The following is an 18,615-nucleotide window of genomic DNA, read 5'->3' on the forward strand; positions in this document are numbered from 1 at the left end:
TCTCTGAAAGAACAAGATACACAACCTCAATGCTAGGATAGGCAAATCAAAATGAGCTGCTACTACATCAGGGAAAACTAGGCTGAAGTTTGGGGATTGGTATGGCTGCACATTCTTGCAGACACAGATCTAAAATTCCTAAGCAGGCAGCACATCTTGCAAGAATATAGTTTTCTCACAATATTTCTATTAGCTTCTGTTTTTAGTGAGGTTAGAGATAACAGGAAAACAGTATGTCTCCATGTTATTTTGACTCTTGCAGCTAAGTGCTGGCTGGAATACTGGGGTCTAATTCCAGAGCTGACGTAAATAAGCTTGCTCAAAGACAGTGAGACAACACCAATTTACACAAAACATAGTTCAAGCCTGGGAAATTCAGATGCATGTAGAAGTTTAGATAAGATACATCTAGGCAAATATTTGAGGTATGTATACACATCTATATATAATGCGTTCTAAACCACTTTAATCTCAATATGAGCTGTCTAAAAATAAGAGAAATCTGCTACAGGGAACAGAGTGGCAAGGATGTGAGAAATGCAGAGAAGCTCTGAGTCCATCTGATTTGTCTGACACCCACAAATGAACCCCTACAGTGCCCAGCAGAGGAGGCTCCTCAGCTAGCATCATCTCTGGAAGAAGGACAGAGGCAAAGGTCCTGCCAGCGGGCCGTTCATGGGTGATCTGAGCTATAATCTGGGGGATGTCCATCTTCTGTTTTCTAAATGGGGACCCTAGAAATGATGATCACGTAATTTAATGCACTCGAAAATTAATTACCCTAAAATTACACCAGATTTGTCCTTCAGCACATAAAAAATATGATGATCAACCTAAGCATAAGAGCAAACATTCCGGAATCTTAAATCTGTTTTGAAGAAAAAACAGTTCTGGTCAAGGAATAAGTTTGCTTCAACTACTCAGTCTTTAGGAGAATGGGACTATCTTTCAGACAAACACTAAGGTTTCATTAGAAGTTGGAAAATATACCAAACATGGATTCGTCAACGTGTTTCACTTGTTCTGATTCCCCATTTTCTCAACCTATTCTGCATGCTTTATGCAGAGCAACAAGAAATAAGAAAGTTGAAATATTGTGCTTTTTTTCTTTTTGGCAAAAAAAAAAAAAAAAAACAGAAAGAAAGAAACAACTACAAACAACCACAAAGTCCAGGTTTGTATCTTTTAAACAGTATTCACACTGGGCTCAAATTATGCGCATAAACATTGCTAATGTATTTGCTATTAGTCTGTGTGACACCTTATTCCTTTAAGTTTGCATCTCTTGGCATGGACTAGAAAAAGTCTCTCTTCTCTGAGAGGGCTAGTTAAGATGTATCTTGCTGTTTCTCCGTATCTTTAGTATGCAGGGAGTGCAGAGATGGAGATAAAAGGAGAAATGTCTATCTTTGAGTCCTCTGCAATACAGAATAAGTTATCAACCTACTAACATGCATGTCTGAATAGACTCCTTTGGCAGGAGGGAGATTTTATCTGTCCTGACATGCGAATTCCTCCCTCATGTCAATCCATGAAAGTACTAAAGAATAAACTCTCTAGTAAAATGAATGTGGCATACCACTGGGACTTAGAGAGCATCATATTTTCCCCTAGCTACTTTTTTTTAATTCTCCAACTGAATCCTTGATATCCATATAAATTAGTCACTCTGAAGAACTACTTGAAAATCCACTGCTTTAATCTCATAGGCTTGGGGAGGGCGGCTCATTCTACTAAAGCCTGGGAGTTCATTGTCTCTTTATTTTTCCTCTTCAGCTGAGCAGTGTGCCATCACATCTACCCCCGTGCAGAAGCACACGGGCAGCATTTGTGCTGGAAGCTTTGCAGCTGTGCAAGTCAAATGAGCAGGCACTACTTTGCCCTCAGATCTGGTAGGCCCCAAGGTACAGATATGAGCAGTCAAAATGTCCTATTTAGCATCATGAAGTGCCCACCCATGCGTGAGGGAAAAAGATGCAATATTTTGAATGAAGCCGAACACAGTTGGTTATTACATTTTGGGAGTCTGAGAGGGAAAGTCACATTGGTCTGTTTGCAGATAAATTATCTGCAATATTTCACATATATTTGTTGTCACACTCAGCACCAGTGTGAAGACTCCTCACTCACCAGCCTCGACAGCACCTAGAACAAGGCTGCTGCTGCTGAAATGAATCCCTTAGTCTTCACTTATGCAATAATTTCACATCAATAGTGGTGGTACAGGGAGAATAATAATCATTTTTATAGAGAAAAACATAACCGAAATAGTAAAAAAGACAACACAAAAGAAGTAAAATAAAAATGATCCATCCTTTCTTCTTTTGGTCTCCTGTGTTTATCCCTAGACATTTATGATGTACTACATAACAACATACCGGTTCTTATTGTATTGCATCGAAGGCAAGAAGTTACACTTTGATTTGTGTTTTGCCCGTGCTTTTGTGTCTCAGTTAAAGAATTTAAATGCTAGACAATTCCTATCCTATTTTTTATTAATATTTTTAAGTACTCTCTTAGGGGCCAGGCACACAAAGTTGTTGTTACATCTTTATGTGATATCACTCCAGCCCTTAATGCTCTTCATCATTTCCTCCACCACCACCCCCCCGCCCTTTTTTTTTTTGGCACTCTGTTTATTATTCCCAACTTTTCTTTGTACACAGTACCTGTGATGCTGCAAGCAGTTCGCTGGACTGTTTGCCATTCATTCCTTTTCATGCCTGTAAATCTATAATAACTGGAGTTTTTATTTAAAGATGAATGTAAAAACGCAAAGCAAGTTGTTCCAGCCTTGTGGACAACGGCAGTCTATCCCTCCTTCTGACCTTCCAATGGATAGTTGGGGATTTACTTACAGAACTCCAAATTTTGAAAAGGATGCAGCTAAGGGCTACATAAACAAATATAGGAGTGTATAGACAGATACGAAAGAATAATCAATTGTCTTTTTGAAACTGAAGCTGGGATGGAAGCCTGGGGAGCAATCCTAATGTTGCCAATGGGTGTGCTACCACCAGCAGCACATGCTTTTGCCTTTATCCCCCTATAGAGGAAAGAATTCTGAAGTTTTGCCATAAAAACAAATTGATGGCAATGTGTTATAATGACACTTCCCTCATTTCTTAAAAAGTAATTAATTCCACCTAGGGTGACATTTTCAAACTCCTGTGTTCAGGTCTTTTCAGCTAACCTGAACTAAATCTTTTTCAAAAGCTCACAGATGAGCAAAAAAAAAAAAACCCTTTTTTATTTTATGGATCAAAGGATTTCCCAATAGATTAAGACTTTTCATTTTAATGTTGCAAATTCCTCATTTTGAGTGCAGAACTAGGGGGGAAAAGAGACTCAAGTGTCAGGTGTGCAGCTGTGGAAAGGGGTTGGTGGGATTTTCTTTGGGCCTGTAAAGCAGTGAATGAAATAAACATCCAAAGCATGGATACATATCCTCTAATACTTTCCTCTATCCCAAACACAACTTGGAAAAGTAGAAAGCCTACAAATGTATGTATCATCGAATGCAAAGTTGGAAATGCAAAAGCAGTATGGTTCAGGTAGAGTCACTCACTGGGTTAAATTCAGAGTAGAGAAAGAAAACAGCCCTGATGGGCTGCTTCATATCTGTCTCTCTCTAGACACATATGCACATACACACACAAACACAGAAAATGTGTTTGATCCTGCCCTTTTCTATGCAACAGCATATCTCAGAGTAGGCGATAAATCATCCGCCTGGGCATGTGCACACAGAAGCCAGTTTGAAAAATACAAGGAGCAGAGGAATTGCCATATTGAATCAGACTATTGGTCCATCAAGTTTGGTATCACGCCTCCAGCAGTGGCTAAACCCTGATACTTTATAGGAAGGCAACCCTCAAAGTCCGCAGAGCATTTAGCTCAGTCTGTAGGGGGGGGAGGGAAAAATATTCATCCTAACCCCTACAGGCAGTAAATGTGTGTCCTATAGAGTGAGCTAGGATTTTCCTAATGTGGAGCTGCAGCTATGATTACTAGTTTGAAGCAGGACAGCAGAACAATGTTTGCAAACGTTCATTCACATAAAAAGCTGCTAATTCACTTTGACATCATGTGTGACCCTTTTCCAGGAAGGTTCATTTGAGCAAGTAGTTTTGTTTATGGAAAGCAAAAGTTTGTTAAATGCTCTGGAAGCACTTCTCCAAACATTTGACGTACACAAACTTTTCATTTATCTCTACACCTCTCAGTCATCCACACAGGAAAGAGAAACGGTGTTGTCTGACACACACGTTGACTCAGGCAGTGAAATCATGGCTTGCAAACAGCAAATGCACAAAGTGAAAGACAAAAGAAATGCACCGTAGACCAAAAGCAATGTATGGGGAATTCCTGAAGGGAAGTGTGACTTTTTTTTTTTTTTTCCCAAATAAACCGTCCTGTTACCCAAGCTCTTCTAATGGAACAGTCTGACATTCCTGGAAAATCATCCAGACTATTTAATTTGACCTCCCATGTCAGCAAAATTCACCGCCTGGATGCAGATTTCTGGGCTGAATCAACAGTTAGCAGAAAGGGCAGAGTTTTAGTCACCTGCCTCCAGACCCATTTAAATATGCTATGTGCCACTGTGCTCAATCTCAAGGAAAAATGTTTTGCTGTGTCTTTTCCTGCCTGCTTGCATTCACATCCTTGGTTACACCTGCTCACAAGGAATTCCCTTGTGTCTGAACTCATCTGCAAAAGAAGCATCCTGTAAATCCTGAAATTGCTCCTTTCTTATGACGGGAGGAACAGCAAGCCATGGATGGCTTTCTCAAGAAATCAGTGGACTATCTAGTTTAAAATCATAGAATCAACAGAGTTGGAAAGACCACTGAGATCATCTAGTCCAACCATTAACCTATCACATCCATTCCCACTGAACCACATCATTCAGTGCCATTTCTTCTTGAATACCTCCAGGAAAGGCGACTCTACCACCTCCCTTGGCAGCCTGTTCCAATGCATCACCAAACAGTGTGTTTAACAGCACACAGAGTTGCAACAGGACTCGATTTTATTGTTATTAATTACAAGTGAGTCTGAGAGATAGGAGAACGTGTAGATAGAAAAGGTTTAATCAGAGCTGGGTATCCTCATTTCCTAATACAAAAATGAAGGTTGAACTCATAAAAGAAATAAGCCTCTTGGGTCAGAATGATGCTGTTACATTTGTATGATAAAAAAGAAAAAATCTGCATTAGAAAGATTGTAACCACCGATCCAAGCAAGCACTTATTTGCACAAAGAGGCTTATCCCAAAACAATTCTCTGCTTTAAGAAATCATATTTGGTTTTGGTTGGTGCCCTTTGGAGTCCCAGTGCCCCAGAAATGCATCTCATTCACTTGATTTCATAACTAGGTTTGCTGCAATTTTGTCTGGGCAAGCAGGCCTTGGCACAGCCTGGCTCTCCCTGCGTCCCCCAACAGCTCTGTGACCCTTATGGAGATGGCTGATCCACTCACTCAGCCTAGAAGTTCTCAAGTGCAAGTTAACTGCATTAAAATTGCATATATCTTGGATAGGCAGATAATCCCAAAACTGAGGGTATGCTCCCCCAAACATGCCTTCCTTTCTTCTCCCACCTCCTCAGATCAACCTTATCAGCACAACCCGCACAAAGCAGGGAGCAGAACTCAATGTGATCTTCTTCTGTTAAATCAATTCCTATTACAGTTACAATTTGTTTTGCAGCTTTTAAAAAAAAAAAAAAAAAAAAAAGGGGAAAAAAAAAGAAAAAAGGCAAATGTCTCTCCTGATTTGTTGTGTTTTTTTTTTTTCCTCTCCCCGTTCCCTACCTCTTCCCCAGGGCCTCCGCTTGTGCCTCTGTGTAAGTCCTGGGGTCTTGGGTGTCAAATGTCAGGCCTTGTACAGAGCTGTCAAAGAGGAGAATAGGCTGAGATGATTGATGACTGCAAAGCCTGAAATCCAAACCTCTGCTGCAAATGCTTCTTTTACAAAAAAGCTGGGGCAACCCACAGTGGCTATATTCAAGGTCAGCTCGCATACCATTACACCCACCGCTTTGGGCTCCTAACAAGCCAACGCATTCATCGAGGATTTCTCGTCTCTCTGTCCCTGTGTGTTTCTCTCACTCTTTCTCTCCCTCCCCTCACTCTCCTGGCAACCCTCTGCCAAAATTTTCAAGCACTTAATCCCAATAAAAAAAGGCATGGCCTTTTTTCCCCTCCCCTCCCTCCCTCTCCTTCAGGCTGCATTCGCTATGAGGAGCCACGGGCTGAAGCTTAATGCTGCACAAGTCAGATGACAAGATTATTAATGGGAGCAGGGCAATGTCATATCTGATTTCATGCATATTCATGAACGGAGTCATACAGCTGGGACCATGTGCCATGAAGAGACAGAGCAAGAGAGAAACTTTTACACCCCCTCCTTGCCGTGAAGAATCTGATCGTGGAGATTAAGAGCCCTGTCTCGCAAAATTCAATTGTTCTCTTTATATGTTAAGAAAAAAGGGGGAATTGCTTGCATGTTAATAATGATGTGGTGCCAAGATGGTGTGAATATCTCTTTTACCCTGTCACTGAATTAACTGTCCCAAAGCCAGTCCTTCTGCAAGAAGAACGTACACCATCACCTCAAAACTGAATTATTTCCAAAAGTCCCAGCGTAGGTTAAAAAGAAGAGAGGGAAAAAAAGGAAGCTACACATTGCCAGGATACATGGTAGAAAAATGGTGAGAAACTGAGCAAAGGAGAACTTTATTAGAGGTCTGCTTTGTACTCAGTACCTGTAGAGTATTTTAGTCTGTAGCTTTACAGAGCAGCTAGCTCCTCTTACCTTTACAATAGTGCTTTCCAAAACATGGGGAATTTTATTCCCATTTTACACCTGGGTAAATTGAGGCATAAAGCTTTTATGGTTTATTGGCCCCATATCTACCTTATCAGAAAGGTTCCCATTACCTTAGCAGGACAGGGCCTGTAGGCACTTGAGCTGAAGTCAGGAAGCGAATAGCAGGGTGGTAATGCAGCTTTAAGATGGAGTTAATTCTGTCTTCTGTTTGTTCTATGTTGAGAAATAACGCTCCTTCCTGCAAGACACCAGAACAAATAGAAAAATGTAGACACCGTGGCACTTAGCAAAAGATCTATGTTTTTTTTCCCTATTCAAAATCCATCAGTATTATTTCTGAGGCTTTGTGAGAATTAAACTCTGTTATAGCTGTCTGACACACTATTTCTAGGTAAAAATCTGTTTTTCAGGCTCTTAAAATAATCCATTCAGCCAAGCAGCAGTGTCTATTTGTGAAGAGACCTAGGTATGCCATTTCTTTGGACAGGTGAGGACCAAAATAAATAACAAAAGCAGCATCTGCAACTGTGAAATCAATTTGGAATTTAATTGCTGAAAACTATCCGACAACAAACTATAACAGCGCATGAAATGGTCCTGTAATGGAAGTGGTGGCTATTCCTGGAGTCGTTTACAATTAGCTGTGGATAAAATACAAGATTACAGTAGGAAACCAGCCTGGATATTGGCTCTAGCAAATAGGCAGACGACTTCTTTGCACCTTTAATTGCTATCATCCAAGGCCAGCAGCATATTCTCTCATGAGGATGCCAAACAACCCACGTGACCCAAATGCTCTTTGGTACAAGCTGATCTGAGTTACTATCACAACAGGCTTCCTGGCACAGAGAGACAGAATGGGAATATTTGGGCAGATTCAGGCTTTCTGAAAAAATGGTGGGTTTATTCTACTATGGGTAAAAGGGATGAAGACAGGCTTACTGCTGTTTTTCCTAGAAGCTCATTTCATAACTACACACAAATACGTTCCCAGCTATGCAAACCTCACTGTGAAACATACGTATTTACAGAGAGAGCCCATATCTAGACAGGAGCAGGAGATAAAACCACAAGTATCTTTAGAAAGAATGACTGAAAATTTGCTGGGCTGTGGCTCTAACAGGTATAGTTCAACGTGAGCTGGGAAAAGTGGTTGCAGTGTGCAATAAATCAAGTTCTACCGCAGTTGTAGGGCAATACATCTTCACTTGGTAGAGGCAGAGCACACTGCAGGAATCTGGCTGTGCCACTGGACAACCAAATGACCTTGGGTGGCTCGCTTTGCCTCCCAGCTCTCTGCTTCCCCCATCACTAAATGAACAGTGTCAACTATCTTCATTAAGTGCTTTCCAAGCATTTTATAACAGCAAGATGGCTGTGACTTTGTCGTAATCACCTATCAGATGATAGTGACAGTCTTGAGGGTTTCTCTTGAGCCCATGCATAGAGTACTGTTAAATATCAAACCTCGTTTTAATTTCTATATTTGAGGATGTGACCTCATATCTGTAATCATTTCTCAAGTAGTGAGTAATATAAAAGACTGAAAAAAATGTCATTTTTCTCATTCAAACAAGCGAAATGAAAAAAAATAAAAAAAAAACTCCACAACTGATAGAGATTATAACAGTGGGAAGAACATGACAGTGATATCAGAAGAGAGGAAATAACATGTTAATGACATTCAATATTCTCCCTGTGTCAAGTCATCAGCATTTTTATTGCCACTTTTCCTCCGAATACAGTATCAGAATTTATTGAGACAATCTGTCTCCATCACCTGTGATATAATATATTTTATTCAATAAGATATAGAATAATATTTATCTTTCAACTCCGATGACTAGTTTTAAGGGCAATAACAGCTTTTTACACAACAGCTACAAGTGTAGGAGTTTGTAAGTTTTAATGTCAGGCCTAAAGGCTACAAAGACTTTCCCATCAGAAACAGAGCAGTGAAACACTTGTACTTTTGCCTCACCAGTTTTCTGATTGTTTGCCCTTTGCTATGGTTCTCATTTGTAAGAGAGCTAGTGCCAACAGACAAAACAAATGGTCCTAATGCAGCTCCTGTGAGTACACATTTAATGGAAACTGAGGCTGGAAGAAGCTGGTACTTGTCATAAATTCAGGAGCACAGCAGTAGAGCTTGGTGTTTGATCTCCAAGGGGAAGAGGACAGCCAAGAAAAAGTTCCCTCATTACTGCAGAAGGAAGGCAGGCAGGGGAGAGGCTGGAAAAGGAAAGTGAAGAAAGCCAAGGGTTTGTCATCTCTGGTGCAGAGCATGTGTCTGCATTTTAACCACCCAAGCCAACTTTTCAGCTGGTCATCCTGGGTAGCAACATGGAGGGAGGACAACCTGGCTGTCCATAAGAACCAGAGATAGAGGTGATCTCAGCTTCCAAACAACCCTCTCTCAGTATTTCTGATGTGAGGCAATAGCCTTAAAATTAGCAGGGAAGGAGGAAGAAAGAGAATCACTGCAACTAGAAATGTCCGTCAGTTTCTGTTGGTTTTGTGTTTGTTTGTTTATTTTCTTGATAGGGAAAGAAAAAGCAGTAACACTAGAAAGAAGATGGAAACCAACTTTGAAATACAGCCACAGCTGTTCCTGCTTTTGCTCTCCTCCCTTCCCTCAATCACACTACAAGAAAAGGCTGTGTACTTCAAATCATTTCCTGCCTGCAGCATCCTGATAAAGCCAGGCTTCCTGCCATTTGCCCAGCATGCTGGCACTCTGTCCTGTTCTTGTTCCCCTTGACATGTCCTAAGGCCTTCAATCAACCTGCTCTGCAGATCTCCGGACTATCTGTGATCAGAGAACAGAATGCCATAAAGTCCAAGAAGCGGCTCTGGCTGTGCCTACAATGGCACCCTAAGCAGCCACACCAACCCCTAAAACCTGTTAATTCCCTTCAGCCCTGTTTTGCTACCCTCCTTCCAAGCAAATCCAGGCCGACTGATGGTTCTGAGCTGCCTCCAGCAGATCGTGTGCTCCATCTCAGAAGAATGGGAAGAAAAATCACTTGGCCATAAGCGAGGACCAGCAAGGGCTTTGGAAAGGGAATGAAGATCATTCTCATTGTCTTTGTGCATCTCCTAGCTCACTGGGAACAGACAGCCACAGCAACACCTTGTAACTGGTAGGATTTTTAAAAGCTGATGCAGAAAGAGTGAGAAAAAATCAGCAGAGAATAACCTGGCAGTGTTGAAATTGAAGAGTCAAGTTTTCATGGCCTGAGTATCTGTGGCTCTACGTGGGCTAGGATGCCAAGAACAGCTTGGAGACTCTGCAGAGCTGCAAATTCACCCCAGGAACCCAGAAATACTCAGCTGTCTTCTGATAACATTAAAACATTTCATTTCCCTGAGTAAGGGATTGCTTGGGCCTGGTTTGCAGTTTGGACGCTATGGTGGAGGTCTGACCACGTACTTCTCCATTCACTCTCCCTGCAGTGCCCACCACCCTTCTGCCAAAGCAACAGGTCCCAGCAGACCACATCTGCTTGGCAACAGGCAAATGTCATTTTCAAGCACATCATATTCAGCCTTTATCCCTGTAGCCACATCCATCTGAACCCACTGCCAGTTTATTCCCTTTAACGAATCCCCTATGAAACAGCCGAGGGCAAATATAAACCTTGCTTCTCAAGTTGCCTTTCACGGGCTGATGGAAATGAGATGGCCACAGTCAGTTTCAGTGCTGCCTGCCCCAGCCAAGCTCACCCTGCCTTTCTCCTACTATAAGCTTGTGATATTTGCAGCCTTGCAGCAGGCTCCTGCCTTCGTGTGCCTGCATGCAGCACCAAGGGGCTACCAGAGGACCTCTCTGTTGCCCACAAAGCTGTGCTGTCTCCCTTCCTTTCCCTTCCCTCCATCTCACTCCTCAGCTCTCTCCTGGCAGCGTGGCTCCTTGCCAGCACATTGCACTGCCTCTGGGCATCTCACACTCCTTGCTTGGCTGACTCTTTACTCACCTGGCCCCACTGGATCTTACTGATTTCATTCCTGCCTTCCCTTTAGGCATAAAAGTTGTCGTTATTACATTTTCCACTCCCTGCTGGGCCATTGCTTTGCCTTCCTAATAATTCAGGATAGTTTCAAGTAATTTTGGAGGGGTTTTAATTTGAATTTCTTCTTCTTCAGTTCGGGAAAATGGAAGGTGCTACTTTCACTGTATGACAGTAGCTTTGCACATGTGCACACATGTCATACATGTGTTCTAGACAGTGATTGATATCAGCAGTCCATACATGTATGTACCCCATTCACTGCAGGATAGTTGGACGATTGGACTAGATGACCTTTAGGGGTCCCTCCCAACTCAAAAGATTCTATGACACATATGCACTCTGACTGCTGTGGAGTTCTGGCCACCCTCTCCTCCCATGGCACTGAGACACACTGACCTCCCATTGCTTCCTATTCACTTGACACCAGGGTGTCTGGATTTATCCGAATGAGCGGCTGAATGAAGTTCCTGGCACAATTTTTTATTTCAGAAAAGAAGACAAAGAGCTTTCTCGTGACTGATGTGCAGAAAGCACTTCCCTTACCTCTTTACCTCTGCTCACACACGCACGCACCCCAGCCAGCAGGCAGATCAAACAGGAAAAGCTTTGGTGGGAGAAAGAAATCAGCTACAGTTATTTGGCATCCTATCCTCAATTACTCTGCACACATTGTCACAGTCCCAGCTCATATAAGAAATCTGGTGTGAGCAGTACAGGCTGGCTTTGGCCCATCTTATTTAAACTAACAGAAGTACCCAGACTTTTATATGGCTTTGAATATTGCACGAGTGTTAAAAGGAAAGCAAACAGGTGGTCTTTTATTAAAAAAACTGACATTTTATAGGCACGTAATATCAGACAATGTACATAAGAAATATAAAAGAGTGTATGGGAAGGCAGCAAACACCCATCAAAATTTATTTATAACATAAGCTCCCACTCTCATACTCGATACTCAGATTTGCACTGTTATTTCCCAGTGGAGTCTTGAGAAGGGTTTGCTCTGGCTATCTAAGCTCCCCATCTTTCTGGGCACAGTGGGAGGCCCTGAAGCTGATTTTGGGTAAGAACTACCTGGTAGTCTGCATAAGTGCAGTGGGGTCACATCCTCTTGTTTTTATCTAAAAATGAAGGAACTGGGCATCTTCAATAGCAAAATAACTTTATTGGGTGATACTAAACTCAAGCTAAGCTGCCTTCAGTACAGAGTTAAGAAAGTGCCTGTTCTACCATTGGGGAATTTTGCACAAACTTTTTTCCTCCTCCAGTCAGCCTTGCATATACCTATGAGAAATGGAAGATAAGTCCCACAAAACAGAAGACTGTATTTTGCTCACAACTGGAGAAATCAGTAGACTTCTTGGGAGTATTTAAAAAAAACCATACATTAAAACATAATGCGACTCCCAACCACTCACCAGGGAATAAACTGAAGAAATGTTGAATATTTTGCTAAAAACAGGCATTGCTACGCATTCCAGGAAAACTTTGGAAGAACACTTGAACATCCAAATTCAACTCATGCCTCATATTCCCTTACTGGTTGACTTTACATCTTCAGAAGAAAATAGTGCCAAATTTTGGATCTGAAACTGTACCTCAGTGGGCTACAAGTTGCTCTAACTTAGGTCAGGATGAAATTCAGGGATGAAACCCACTCCTATGACACTGAGACTCCAATGAAATCCAGCTCAGGCTTTCCATGCCAGAAGTGCTAGGATGAGACACTGCCTCACATATATCAAAGCACTTTAATACACTCTTAAAAAAAAACATTAACCCAAACGAGCCTGAAGCAAGCCTCTCTTCTCTGCGTGCACCACAAACTGCAGCAATGCCACTACGTGTGGACATAAAAATTCTCTTGCTGCTTAATTTGCTCTTCTCTTTCTCTTTGAAGGAAGTGTGGTGAGCCCCTGAACACCCTCCAGGTAGACCTGTGCAGATGGGTGAGGTTACAAACCCTATTAGGGCCAATTGGCATAGTGGCACCAGGAATGTTAGAAATCTGCTAATCCCTTTTCAAAAGATGTAAATTGCTAAGTCAGTTCCAATGCCAACTTGGCTGCTTCTCTTCAACCAAAGAATTTAATACAGCAGAGGTCCCCTGAGAAGGAAAAATAGATTAAGCCCCCCCTAAAACTTTGGTAGTTGGTTTTACATACTGTGAGCCTCAGGCTGCTACTTGAATTTCACTTCAAACATTTACTGCGAAGTATCAGCTAATTTTTTTCTATTCGCCTGGTTACTCTTTAAAGGAGAAAATTTCATTAACAAACCATGGATATAAAATATGAAATCAGAGATCAGCTACCGCAGAGGAGAAGCCAAACATCACTAAAAAGGATTAGTTTCTTTCACTGTCTCGAAATTTCTCATGGAAGACCTTGGCTGCCCTTTTGATATTAAAACTTCCTAACAAGTATTACACAGGAGTTTTAAATTAGAACTTGCTGTCATTGGGACAGTTATAAAGTCTTAAATACATCCCTTTGCAAGTTGAGCTCCGTCAAAATGCATGTACGTGTGGTGGAAATCAGTGGGAAATGGGTGTGTATTCGTGGAAAGTTGCCAGTCAGACCCATTAATTATGGCAGGAACTCTGCCAGCCGATTTATAAAATGAGCACCCAAGTTTTTCCAATTAATTCCCATAATTCCATTCTGGACAGTGATCCAGTAGGCAAAGTAAAATGAAGTTCACTCTCTAGTGTACTCTAGGAAAACCAATTTTCTTTTGCGCCATGATTTCAGTGAGTTCTTCTGGTTTACGCTAGGGGAGAGGATCATCGCTTCCCAGGTTGCTTTCTAATTAATAATTATATATAGTGCAGTTGGGCAAGGTTACCAGCCCCCTCCAGTGCCAGTTGGCACAGAAGCACCAGGATCATTTGAAATTTATTAATCCTTTCTTCCAAAAGATGCAAATTGCTTTAAGAAAAAAAAAAAAATAAAAGACAGAAGAGAGAAGTGCTGTTACTTTTAGGCACAATCACAAGTCAGGGACAGAGGCACCTGCCCACTACTAGGAAATATTGTCATTTCCATGGCTTTGTTTGCCCTTTACCTTCTGATATTGGACAAGTTCCCAGTCATCACCTAAAAGCCCAAGCAGTGTTCCAGGAAGCTGTAATGTGCTCATGTGAGTGTAAGGGACTTTGGGCTCTCTTGAACAACCGTATCAAGTCTAAGAATATATGAACTGTGACTAGCATAGCAATCACTAGAGGTAATTGGAAACTATTTCTCATGGAAATTTAAAATTTGTATATGAAAAGTCACACCAATTTGGGTTTGAGCATTCTGCTTCAAGAGGGCACCAAGGTTTCCTGCGGAATGAACATCTTACTTCGAAGCAGGGGGGGAAAAAAAAAATGGAGACTGCTGTTAGTTCAGAAACAGCTTCAGACATTCAAGAGAAATTCCAAGCAGGTTGTTAATAACACTTTAGTTGTATCTGGCATAATTGAAAACTCCACTGGAGCCAATCAAGTTAAGCCAGTGTAAAAATGGCCTAAGTTAGAAGAGAAGCCAGTCATGTTAAAATGGAACGAATTTATAAAACCGCACTTCCTTTTCACCTGTTGTAAAGGGCCCCTTTTCCCCCTTCCTAGGAAGTCAATCTATTCTTCATTCTATTTCAATTTCATTTTCTATTTCTTAAGCCCAAGAGTAACATAGCACTCTCTGGTCCTGAATGCTTTGCAAGAATGAGTAAAATAGTAAAGACAAAATTTTTCCTTGAAAATATTTTTGTTCTAAGCATACATCTTCAGTCTTGAACTTTAAGGTACTTTCTACTAATCTAGAAGAGTGGAGCGAAACAGAATGTGACACCACAGCCTGTTACCCAATTAGGTATGTGATTTTTCCAGAAAAACTTATCACATCTGTTCTGTCCCATCACATCTTCAGGTTGTGTGTTCACAATGTCATAATCGCCCAAGCTCATGAACACAGCAAAGTTCACTCAGGTCAACTGCAAGTCTTCCCTTCCTCCTAATTTTTTCTTTGTTTGTTTTATTCTGTTTCTGACAACAATAATCTCTTTTAATTGCCAGTTCTGCCAGTCGCACAATGGACCTTGCTTTCTGCTATCTGACCAGTAGAGCTCATAATTAGTGCTTAATTATAGTTTATAGAGCCACTTTGGTCTGATAGGAAAAATCTGCTTTGTTACAGTCAATGAAGTATTTAAAGCTATGTCCAGAGTTGGAATAGGTTTATTAAACACTTGGGTAAGCAATAATAAACTAACATTGATTGAGCAATCCGATAGCTTTTTTTTTTAATGTACTGGTTTAAAAAAAAAATTAAGAGAAAAAATTCAGATAGACTTAAAAATAACTTGGCATGGTAAAGGAATGTCTCCACTAAGAACACACGGCTGCCAGTGGGGTCTATCGCATTGGATGTAACTCAATCTTCAGCTCCAGAAAAGAGCACTTTGCAAAATATGTGGCAGCATCATCGCTATTATCTGCAAAGGAGGAGGGAGAAAGAATTCACTGAGGTCCTTCAGTCTGTTCAGAGCTAAATAAAGAATGATACTGCTGAGCATGGGTGTGTTTCTAAGGGAAGCTGCCAGAACTAATGAAAAAGAAAATCAACTCCTTGCTTTTTAATTTTGCTCGTCACTTTCCAAGTCTTTCAGGGGAAATTGGAGACGGTCCCAAATTCATGACAATTTTGAGTTTTGTGTACCAAATTGTGATACAGACACAAACAAGTTCTATCTGCCCACAGGTGCCCTCACACCTATCAACTAGCTGAGACAATATTATTCTAGGCTTCTTTCCAGTAGGTCTGCCAGGCCACACAGACTGAAATGGGGAGAAGTGAAATAAAATAACCATTTTTGTGACATGGAGGAGGGAAAGGATTGTGCAACATCATTTCCAACCAGTTCTCATGGCAGGCAGTAGCCTGTCTAGCCACATCATTCACTCCTCTGGATAAACAGAAAGGTTAACAAGAGGTGCCTTTGAAAAGACAATAGTTTTCCACCAGGTGTGATTTTCAGAAGGAAATAATCTTCAAGATCTGCATAAGAACTGGGTATATTATCAAGGGCAACACTATCTGCTGAATGGGTAACATTTATCAAACCCAAAGTTTTCAGTCATATTAACTCCTTTCTTCATACAGATATTTTCCTGTTGTTTTTCTTCTGAAAATGCAATGCACTTTTCCAATTCAAGATGTGATAAGTTTACCCTTTTTTTCAAGGGGACAAGAGTATTTTTGAGCCTTGCTTGGGAGAAAGAGAGAGGAAAAAAAGGGAAAAATCTGACAAAATGAAGTCGCCGAAAAAATGTTTTTCTAATGTGACAACAGCATCCTTCCTCATTTAGCTGTGGACAGATGGAAGGCCACCGAAATATGCAGCCTCAGCCTAAAGTCAGTTTATTCCTTTTGTAAGTTTTCTTTCTTTGTTGAGGAGGTGATTTCATCATACTCAAAGTAGAGAGATAAACAGGCAATTTATTCATCACATGAGTTAGAAAGATGATTTGACCTTTTTTGATGCACAGAGTTGTGGTTACTTAAACAGACTCAGATTAGAACAGGACTGGACATCTCTGCAAGTTGCATTTGCCCCAGTGCAACTGAGTTTTCCTGTCTCTTCCCAACCAATGAATCCACATCACTATCGGTGGTATATATAACACCATAACATGGTATCACCATATCTTGGGGAAATGGAATTTGCACAGGATGCCTGTGCTGAGCTCATAGATGAATTTCTATTGTCCATTATCATTTATATCTAATATGAACCATTCTACACAGCTCGCCTCTAATCCCCATGCTTGTTAAGGAGCTTAAAGAGTAAAATCAGTTGATTTCAGGGCTTTTGGAGTTCAAGGTCAAAGTGATTATTTCCTTTTTTTTTTTTTTTAAAGGCATGGACTCACCACAGTTTCCAAAGTTCAGTTTTTTCTTGGTTCCCTAATTAGAAACTGTACCAAGAGCATATCTGGTGCCTTTTATACATGAGATCAACCCCTTTACCCTGGGACCAATTATAGAAAAATAGCTTTACACGTTTCACTATTTGAATACCTGATGATCATACATGCCATCACATTCTACAGCAAAGCTGTGATAAAAAACACACCATTAGCAATTTTGTTCTGTGCCTTTAAAGGAATTTAAAAGGAACATTCACACCATAAGCCTATCAAGCATCACATGCACAAATATGGAGTCACAGCATATAAATACAATCATGAAGTCATACGCATTGGATACTTACAGGAAAATTATGCATAAATTAGAGTTTTCATCAGATTTTCCTCTCTTGGAAACCTCATTTACCATCTTTATGGGACAAATATGCGTTTGTATGCATCATATAGATACCTATCATAAAGGTAGGTGCAGGTATACATACGTAGACATGTGTAAAGACATGGGCAATAAGCACATGAATACATTATCTGGCCCTATGTTCAAATGTAAGCCTTCCATAACCACTGATTTTCTCTCAAATTTAAGCAGTAGCTGAACAAGTCAAAGAAAGGGTCAGAGATTAGAAGGGATTGTTTGGGATTCAGTAAAGTGCTTTACGCTCCCCTTTTGAGAGCTAATAAAACATACAGTGCAGGAATGTCCCTAAAATTCTCCTACTGCTTTCTCTGCCCATCAGCGCTTTGCTAGTGCTGCTGATCTGCATCCCGACCATTGACCTCCTATTAACCTCTGTAGCAACCCATGGTATTTAAACGCAAGGCACACAGTGAAGCCATGCCTAATCTGGTGGGAGACTGAATCTGCCCTGCTGGTCCTGAGCTCATGTCCAAAGGAGAGGGTACAGGAGAAGTCCACAGGGCCCTTAGTTAAAAGCGTGCTTCTGTGGCATGAGACCTGGAGACCTTTGCAAGGGGCTACGTAATCTGGGAACATATTAAGGATTCAGATCAGGCATTTATCAGCATTTATCAAACATTTAACTTTAAGAAAGCACTGCCTGAGCGTGACATCATAAGTGGCTCCATGCTCTTGAAACACTGCTGAAAGCCTAATGGAGCCAGCTCCATTACTTTCACCAGCCTTGTTCAGTGCTTTACCATAGGACAAACCACTTGACTTCTCTTTTTTAAAGTCCATAATGAAGACCAAATACCACTTCTTCCATTAATTAGCATGGCTAGAGAGTCACAGACCCCCTTTGATCCTTTGAAATGGTGCTGATACTCAGAGCCTTCTGCATCTAAGCCTGTAAGCCATTTGCAGTATCTATCCTCCTCCTTCTCTACTGTTCATAGCTCACAGAAAAGGGATGATACTAGGTTAGTAGGGTCAGAATCTGCTGTAATCCTGCAGAAAAAAAGTTCATAATAGTCTAATCATACCAAGAAAAAATGTTTATATCTCATAGATGTTTTTCTGACATGATTTGTCCCCAGGTTTCTTAGTTATTCCCAGGACAGGGCAACCTAAAGTAATATCAAAAGAAATAGACTCCAGAGACATATTATTTCCTCAGGATATTAGTGAAGGAAATCCAAAGTTGTAAGAGTGGCACGTAAGTGGGGCTGGCCCTCTGCAGTTTCACAAGGGAAAAAAGAAAAGTTGTTCCATGCACAAACAGAATGACGACCAGTTTCTTCAGACACATCACCTAAACCACCATGGCACAACACTCCATGCTGCCTTCCTCTCCTGACTACCCCTTCCTGGACACTCTCACATCACCTGTTTGGCCAACTGAAGGGCCAAAAACACCAAAGCATGCTCAAATCTACCTGTAGATCTGCACTG

General features: G+C 41.1%; 1 long non-coding RNA gene across 3 annotated transcripts in view; it reads right to left on the bottom strand.

Moving 5' to 3' along the window:
* The window catches only part of LOC116225577 (uncharacterized), a 267,476-nt gene that overhangs the window by 18,918 nt on the left and 229,943 nt on the right, over window positions 1–18,615 (bottom strand). For all 3 annotated transcript variants that reach the window (XR_016470464.1, XR_016470465.1, XR_016470466.1), the window contains 2 exons: window positions 6,947–7,074; window positions 5,819–5,896 (listed from right to left, as the gene is read on the bottom strand). This is a non-coding gene — a long non-coding RNA (uncharacterized LOC116225577). The remainder of the gene's footprint in view (window positions 1–5,818; window positions 5,897–6,946; window positions 7,075–18,615) is intronic.

This window comes from Phasianus colchicus, chromosome 12, assembly GCF_987193195.1.
Source record: "Phasianus colchicus chromosome 12, bPhaCol1.hap1.1, whole genome shotgun sequence".
Taxonomy (NCBI): Eukaryota; Metazoa; Chordata; class Aves; order Galliformes; family Phasianidae; genus Phasianus; species Phasianus colchicus.